The sequence below is a fragment of the Giraffa tippelskirchi genome, chromosome 1, assembly GCF_054371585.1.
Source record: "Giraffa tippelskirchi isolate mGirTip1 chromosome 1, T2T-mGirTip1v1.2.pri, whole genome shotgun sequence".
In the NCBI taxonomy this organism is placed as follows: domain Eukaryota; kingdom Metazoa; phylum Chordata; class Mammalia; order Artiodactyla; family Giraffidae; genus Giraffa; species Giraffa tippelskirchi.
This window is the reverse complement of record NC_137275.1, coordinates 141,930,958-141,939,829: the sequence shown is the minus strand read 5'-3', so window position 1 is coordinate 141,939,829 and position 8,872 is coordinate 141,930,958. Positions and strand designations below refer to the sequence as shown.

The window sequence follows — 8,872 nt, the reverse complement described above, 5'->3', positions numbered from 1 at the left end:
GCCATATCAGGAACCGCCGCGGTCCCGCTCGCGTCCCTGCTTCCCTGTCCCCCTTCCTTTATTCCTCGCGCCCCTCGCTGGGGAGGGGGGTCCTCCCTTTCTTCAAACCGGATTATTTAAAAAACAAAAAGAAAGGAAAAAGAAAAAAAAAAACGCAAAGTCATCTCCTGGCTCTATCCGCCATTCAGGAGGTTGGATGTCAGTTTTTGAAAGAAATGGCGCTACGCTCCACTTCTAGATTTGGGAAACGAGCGGAATTAAAGGAAACTGCTGCGACATCTGGACACTGCGTGGCGCTGGCGCCGCTGGAGCGGCGGGCCCCGCGCCGGACCAGGTAGGCGGAGCCGAACCCCAACTCCCGCTGGGTCGGGGCGCCCCTTCCCATCCCAGCTCCACGCGCTGCGGAGGGTTCTGGGCTAGGCCAAGAGTCCATTCACCAAGCAATTTTTATTTTCGGTTTTGACATCCCGCTCGGCGAAGCATCTGAACGCTTCTTCCTCTTTTCTCCTCCCGCCGTGCTCCCCTCCCCCACGGCTGCTCCCCGCTCTCCGGGTGTCCCTGCGTCCACCGGTCCTTCCTCCCGCAGCCTTACCACCCTCCTCCCGCCCCGCGCTCGGACACTCTTCCCTGTCGCTGCCGGAGTCCCCAGCATGGTCCCTCTTCTCTCTCCTCGCCTCCTTCCCTACCTCCCCCCTCTTTTCTTCCACATCACTGATCCTTTCTTTCTGGACCCCCCCCACCCCCCTCCCTGTGCTGCTGTGGTCCACCCTGCACAGGAAAGCGGGGGAAGGAAAGGAAAGAGCCGCATAAAGGAGCGGGGAGGGAGGTTGAGTCGAGGACACCGAGGCGGCCTGAGGACACTCAAGAGCCGGGTTCTGGAGCGCAGTCGGACTGGTCCCGGCTCCCGGGCTGGAAAGAGCTTTGACGCGGGCTCGCCGGCTCCCCGAAGGCGAGTGGTCCAGCCCGGGACGCCGCTTGCAGGCGGGCGGCGCTGACCCGATGCGCCCAGCTCCTCGGCCCCGAAGTCGGTCTCGATCGGCCCAGAGCCTCACGGGCTGGAGGCGCGGCCTGGCCGCTCGGCTTGGAAGAGAGGGTGTGGGACTAGGCCCAGCCCTCGGAGCCTGAAAGGTGGACCACATTGAAGTGGCTTCTTTTGCTTGTCCCCGAGCCTAGTGGCCAAGCTGCCGAAGCGGATCCCTAGGGAGACAGCCGATAGGTCCTCTGGAGCGAACGCGGAGCTCCTCACTATCTGGAGGAGGCAAGTGGGACTCGGATGGTGCGAGCCACCGTACTGTAACGGTGAGGCCAGGTCCAACTGCACTCGGGCTGCTTCCACTCCCCATCCCTCACTTCCGCACAGGACGCAGCCTCCTGACTGGCCGGTTGAAGTGAGACTCAGGCGCCAGGCTTAAATGTTTTTGTTTAGTCGCTAAGTCACGTCTGACTCTTTGCCACCCTGTGGACTGGAGTCTGCCAAGCTCTTCTGTCCATGGGATTTACGAGGCAAGAATACTGTAGAGGGTTACTATTTCCTTCTTCAGGGGATCTTCCCGACACAGGGATCGAACCGGTGCCTCCTGCGTCTCCTGCATTGGCAGGAGGATTCTTGAGGATTGAGCCACCAGGGAAGCCCCAGGCTCAAATAGGCACTCTAAATAAATTACAAATGCACCTCTCCTCTCTCCTGTAGGAATCCCTCAGACTTTCCTGACCATCCAGGCTCCATGCTGAGGCTGCTTGCCACTCTTATGTGACAGAATGAATGTGCTTCCTCGCTCTTCACAAGGCTCGCTCATTCTTCTTCAGGTCTCTTCTCAGGTATCCGCCCTCAGAGACTCTTCCTCTAGGCACTGTATTTTTTTTTTTTCCCTTAACGCCCTTACCCTACAGAAGTTATCATAAGTAATTATTTGCCTCTCAGTAATTAGTATGCAACCTCCATGGAAGGCGGATCTTGCTCTGTTTTGCACTATGCCCATGATCCCCTCCTTCACTCCCCCCACCAAAAAAAAACTTCATAGGAGAGATGGGCTTGTAAAAACTTACAATTATAATGAGGGAATTTCGTTTTATGGCAAACAGAGGAGGGGTACTTTAGAAGACGAAGTATAAGAGAAAGAATCCTGGAGGAGAAGTACTGCCCAATTGCAGCTTAGTATCATTTAAGAACCTTGGAGAGATGAAAGAGTGAACCCAGGTAGTGTTATTAGCTGGGGCAGTATACTATGGTGGGTGAGGATGAGAAGACTTGTATTACACATTTCTGTATTATCATTTCTTGAAATTAATATGGTTCTCTAGAGAGACAGAAGCACATGTGTGTGTTTCTATGATTTATTTTAAGGAATTGGCTTACCTCAGTTGTGGGGCTGGCAAAACTTGAAATCTGCCTGACAAATAGGCAGGCTGGAGACCCAGAAAGAGTTGATGTTGCAGTTTTGAGCCAGAAGACAGCAGCCTGGACACTGAATTCTTTCTTCTTTGGGCAACCTCTCTTTCATTTAAGGCCTTCAACTAACTGGATGAGGCCCACACACGTTATGGAGGATAATCTGCTTTACTTAAAGTCTATGGATTTAAATGTTATTATATATTAAAAATAGCTTTATAGCAATATCTTAACTGGTGTTTGACCAAACAGTTGGACACCATAGCCTTGCCAAGCTGACACATAAAATTAAACCTCACATTATCCTATTATTCCAAAGAGGTCTGCTGAGCTTCAGTTTCCCAAATGAAGTTTTTAACTTCAGATCCCAAGTTTAAATTCAGGGATCTGTCTGCATTGATTTGGCCTGTATAGCTTCACCTATAACCATTTCCTCTCCACCTAAACTTGTTCTGGGGATAAGGGGAATTACTCACTTCAGAGGAATATCATTTGAATGACAGCACAGAATAAAACGACTATACAATAAGCTCTATATTGTAGTGAATGAACAGTTCAATGAATATAAAATTAAAAACTCAAACTTAAATTCCATCTTGGTTTTCCCTTGCTGCCCAACACCTGTGTTTTTTTAGTTGTGGTATGCAGGGGAATTCCATCTAATTTTAATATTAGACTAAGCAAAATATAATTATGAAGATGAATCTTTACCAGCACAACTAATTTGTGGCATTCCAAAGACATTTGGCGTTTCATGTGACTTTGGCTATGTGTTCTTCAAAAACAGTATGACCAAGAGCTGGGCAGTGTTATTTGTATACACTTTGGCTTCTTTTACTTATTTTATCCTCACTGTGGGCCTTTGAATTTGGGATTACTACCCTATCTTACAGGTGAGAAAACTGAGGCCTAGAGGGACTAAAATCTTGGGTACTTTATGACCTGCAAGTGCCAAGGCTGGAATCATTAAGAAAGTCTTTGGACTAAAGTTCTTGTGCCCTTTATGTTGTTCTACAGGCTAGAATCAACAGGAAGTGAGCTATTGATGGGTCATTTTTGGCATAAAAATGGACTTCACAGATCTGAGTGTTTGAATGGAGGAAAATGATTTTTTATTTTTAAAAATGATTTCTATTTTAGATAAGCAAATTCATCCCACAGGCAGAGATAGGAGTGGACATTTTACTAATGACTTGTCTGTACCATCCAACTCTACTACCCACCTCCCCAGCCATGATGTCCTAGAGACAACTAGCTTTTTCCCTCAGGTATCTCTTGATTGTCAAAATTCTGTGAGAAATTTTCCTAATATTGCACATGCTCAAACTAAAAATCCCAAAGGTGTAAGACACAGGACACTATAAGCAAGATTTTAAAACTATTATTTGAACATATATGATGAAAGATTAACTCTTAGAATATATGAATACATAAGTGAGTTAGAAAAATAACCCAGTAAGAATGGTAGCAAATAATATAATGGGCAGTTTAGAATAGAAGATATTAAAATAGTCAAATGGTAAAAAAAATATGAAAATATATTTAACTTTACTGATTAGTAAAGAAATGTAACAAAAACACTGACATATACCTATAGGTATGGCAGAAATAAAAAGAGTGATAACATTGGGAAAGTTGTCAGAAAATAATCATCCTTACATACTATTGTAACTTGGTACATTCATTTTGGAAGGCAACTTTATAGTATCTATTAAAACTACATACATATACATACCCTTTGGCTCAGCCATCCCACTGAGTTTATGTATGCACATATACACATACATAAATATAGGTATGGAAATATGTATACTATTTGTGTAGGGTTTATATGTGTATGAAAGAAATACATATTACATATGTATGTATACATGTCTTCCCTTTGACTTAGCAATTCTACTCCTATAACTCATTTAAGTATGAGAAGTATATATGCATATATATGTGTATATATTATTGAAGATATACACATACACATATATATACAAACATAAGTATGGAAAGATTCTATACACAAATATGTGCAGACATACACTGTATGCGTGTGTGTTTGTGTGTGTGAGAGGAAAAAGAGAGATGTACCCTTAACCTTAGCAATGTCATTTCTATAAATTGCTACAGATTGCTCATATAGGGATTAAAAAAAGTTCTTTGTAGCATCATATGTAGTAGCAAAAAAGAGAAACAATTTACATGTTTGTCGATAAGAAACTGATTTTAAAAAATTTGGGTTTATCTATAATATATAAACTATGCAACTATACAAAAAATGAAATGCATCTTTATTTCCTAATGTAGGTTGTCAAAGATCTACTACCAAAAAAAACAAGTTGCAGAATGGTTTTCTAAATGTGTGTATTGGGAAGGAGTGTTTACAATTATATGTACTTATATTTCTGGAAAGTTGATTAGTTAAAAAAAAAAGTAGTTACTCCTGGATAGTGAGAATGGTGAGTAGGGAAGTTTCAGGAGGTATTTACTTAATTCTGTTTATTTTCTGTACTGTTTGAAAGTTTACTATGAACCAGAATTTTAAAATAACAACTACAGAAATTTTCATCTTCAAAACTAGAGATTCTAATTTTGTAGTCCTGAAGTGGTCAGTGACTTCAAAATTTGGAACATAAATGATTGAGAGCCAGGGTTGAGAATTACTTCCCTACCTGTTGATCTCAAATGACTGGTGGGGAAAGCACTGTCATTTATACAGATACCTGGGGCACATGTAAAATGAAATGTCATGTAATTTTTCCCTAGAAAGGGGATGGCATATTCTTCTGTTCAAGATGGAATTTAAACAGATCAAAAGGCTCCTGAGGCTCTGGAGTAGATCCATATATAATATCTCTAACTATCAAAGGCAGACCAGAGGTGAGAGAGTAGTAGAGTATGACAAAATATTTTAGGCAAGGTTATAGCTTATAATTCTAAATTGGCATGTTGGAAGCAGATACAGAAGACTGTACAGGGTACTTACTTTTGTGTCCTAGGAAAGGTGATAGAGTTTAGTAACTCATAACCCACAGACAGAATGAGAATCCAATTTCCCAGAATTCACAGAAGAAAACTCTGTGTATTATCGATAATCTGGTGACCTACCTGTGGCTTTGTTAATAGAAAAAGTGCTTACTATTTTATGTCTTTATGTTATCTCTTATAAACATATTATTAAATATGTAATGACACATACTAAAATTATTTATAGCTTAATCTGATAAAGAAAACAAAATGCAATTATTTATATTAAGAGATGAGTGAAAACTGAAGAACAATGGATAATTTTTACCTATCTGGTTTAGGGCTATATTGAAAACCACTCAAACAGCAGACACTCATGACTGGTTCTGACTCCCACTCTTAGCCACACCTTTTATCTTGTCAGAAGAAAGTGGAATTCTCAGTGAAATGCAGTTTTCAACTAAAACAAAGGGATGAAGAAATTTGTGATGGGATAGGGAAGTAGAGTGGAGTTTGGTTAAAATGACCCAGAGGTCACACAAGAAAAGAGTTCAAAGGAAGTAGCTCCAATCCTGTCAGAATATAGAGTATTCCAAAGAGAAAACAGATTATGCATTTTGAGAGAAGGCCAAATTTGAAACGGAAATGAGGCATGTTTTAATTACTGTAATTGGTCTTAAAAGTTTTCACCTTAACTCTGTAGTAAAACATTTTATGTGCCAGCACTGACTGTATAGATCTAATGGAGGTCTAATGTCAGGGGCCTCTGAATGGGAAAGGGATTAACAGGTGTTTGGGGTTCTTTGTAAACTTCAAAGAAAATGTAGATGTCTGTGAGACAGTCATTGTATCATCTTTGTACTTTTCTTTCCATTTTTTTTTACCCCCAGAAAAATATTTTGTTTATACTGATTTAAAACTTCAAATCAGAAAATCAGAATTGGGGTGCTCAGTTGGGAAATATATGATTTATATTACTGTGCTTAATATGTAATCCATGCCAGTTATGTGTTATTTAATCAGTAGTACTGGCTTCAAAGCAAAATTTCCTATATTACATAATTAACAAAGGGGTGATATATATACAAGTTATTTCCATAAAGTAAAAAGGACTCCTACCCTGGTGGCTTAGATGGTAAAGAATCCATCTACCAATGCGGGAGACCTGGGTTTGATTCCTGTGTTGGAAAGATACCCTGAAGAACGAAATGGCAAGCCACTCTAGGATTCTTGTCTGGAGAATCCCATGGAGTGAGGAGCCTGGTAGGCTACAGCCCATGGGGTTGCAAAGAGTTGGATATGACTGAGGGACTAACACACACATACACACCGTTTGTAAAAGCTGATCCTGAGAAAAGCTTTATAGAAAATGCAGACAGTAGGGAATGAGCAGATTCCCATTATTTTAGGCCTGGAGATATTTCACAAACCCCACCAGCGTGTAGATCATATACAGTTTGTTTTGGTTTGATTTGATTAATTCTGTTGAGCTACTCGCTGATCCATCTTCCACAAAACACCACATGCCTCTCCTTCTATTCCTTTCTTCTCATCTCATTCTCTGCCCTCCTGAAATGGCTGACTCATACATATTCAAAACAAAGATCATGGCATCCGGTCCCATCACTTCATGGCAAATAGATGGGGAAACAATGGAAAAGGTGACAGACTTTATTTTCTTGGGCTCCAAAATCACTGCAGATGGTGATTGCAGCCATGAAATTAAAAGATGCTTACTCCTTGGAAGAAAAGCTGTGACCAACCTAGACAGCGTATTAAAAAGCAGAGATATTACTTTGCTGACAAAGATCTGCCTAGTCAAAGTTATGGTTTTTTCAGTAGTCATGTGTGGATGTGAGAATTGAACTATAAAGAAAGCTGAACGCCTAAGAATTGATGCTTTTGGACTGTGGTGTTGGAGAAGTCTCTTGAGAGTCCCTTGGACTGCAAGGAGATCCAACCAGTCAATCCTAAAGGAAATCAATCCTGAATATTCATTGGAAGGATTGATGCTGAAGCTCCAATACTTTGGCCACCTGATGTGAAGAACTGACTCACTGGCAAAGACCCTGATGCTAGATTGAAGGCAGGAGGGGAAGGGGACAGAGGATGAGATGCTTGAATGGTATCATTGACTCGATGGATATGAGTTTAAGCAAGCTCTGGGAGTTGGTGATGGACAGGGAAGCCCGGCATGCTGCAGTCCATGAGGTCGAAAAGAGTGGGACAGGACTGAATGACTGAACTCAACTGTACTTGTTCAGGTGATACTAAGCTCTTCCCTGACCGGCTGGTTCCTACTATCACCGAACACTTAGGGACCTAAAACTTCATAATCCAATGGAAGCAAATGAGAAAGTGCAGACCTTTAGAAATGGATCTGTAAAATCCATGACAGCTATTTATAGAGTTATTCATCTTCTAATGACATTTCTACATATTTTAGCCTTCTCATGCTTCCCACTTTCTATTCCTTCCAAAATCCCCAACCTTTTTTCTTGGTTTTAACTCCTATACCAACTCCTTTTAGGTCAGAATCACTTGTTATAAGCGTACTTTAAAAACATCTTTCCTTTCAGAGCATTTAGTTGGTAAATACCTACTTCAGCATTATTTTAATAAATTTATTGGGTTTACCTGCTTATCTCACTTAAACAACTGAGTTCTTTTGATGGCTCTGAGTGACATGAGATAAATGCAAAATGCAACAACAAAAAATCAGGTAAGATGGAGTGAGAAAGAGCTTAAAATTAAACTACATATTTAGTTTACAAAGCATCTTTTTTGTGCTAGTTCCCACAAACTTGTCTATAACTTTTCAGTTAACTGGTAGAGGTGGTACTTACAAAGATCCCCCATCCCCCAGGGCTCCAGAATTTAAAAATGTGTTTCTTCTCTCTCTTCCTTTATATAGCTTTTCTTGGCTCAGAAAGACCATGGCAAAATCATTACTAATAAAATATAAGATCCCATTACAGTCATGTATATGACAAACTTATAAAGGAATTAAAATGTTAGTGATGGTTGGGAGCTTAAAAATAATCTAGTTCCATTCCCATTTTTTATACATGAGGAAGTTGGGGCTAATCATGTCATTTGATTTAGTAGATCATATATTGAATTAGCTGAAGAACCAATACCAGAATCCAGGTCTCCTACCTTCCATTCAAGTCCTAATTTCTTTTTCCTTCATTCCCTCTTTCTTCCCTGGAATTTTAAATAGAACAGGTAAAGATGTTTAAAGTATTGTGATTCAACTCTTGTTGCTTCTTCAGGTAATTTAAAAAATTAAAATGTTCTTATTTTCTTATGCATTTACCGCCCCCCCCATCTTTTTAAACTTGGTAATTGAATGTGATGAAAGTACACCAACCTAGGATTTCACAAGATAATGAAATAGTTTGTTAGTAGTGAAAACATAGTACTCATATCAATTTGGTTATGATTAGCTGCTGACATAAATACTGAAGCAGTCTTCTTATATTGTAGATGACATCAGACTTGCCATTTGTTTCAGAAAGTAGT

At 40.8% G+C, this 8,872-nt stretch overlaps 1 long non-coding RNA gene across 1 annotated transcript in view; it reads left to right on the top strand.

Moving 5' to 3' along the window:
* The first annotated feature begins 3 nt into the window (after positions 1–3).
* Positions 4–8,872, top strand: part of LOC145538051 (uncharacterized) — a 67,075-nt gene continuing 58,206 nt past the window's right edge. Inside the window, exons 1-2 of the long non-coding RNA XR_014076612.1 lie at positions 4–334; positions 1,691–1,818. This is a non-coding gene — a long non-coding RNA (uncharacterized LOC145538051). The remainder of the gene's footprint in view (positions 335–1,690; positions 1,819–8,872) is intronic.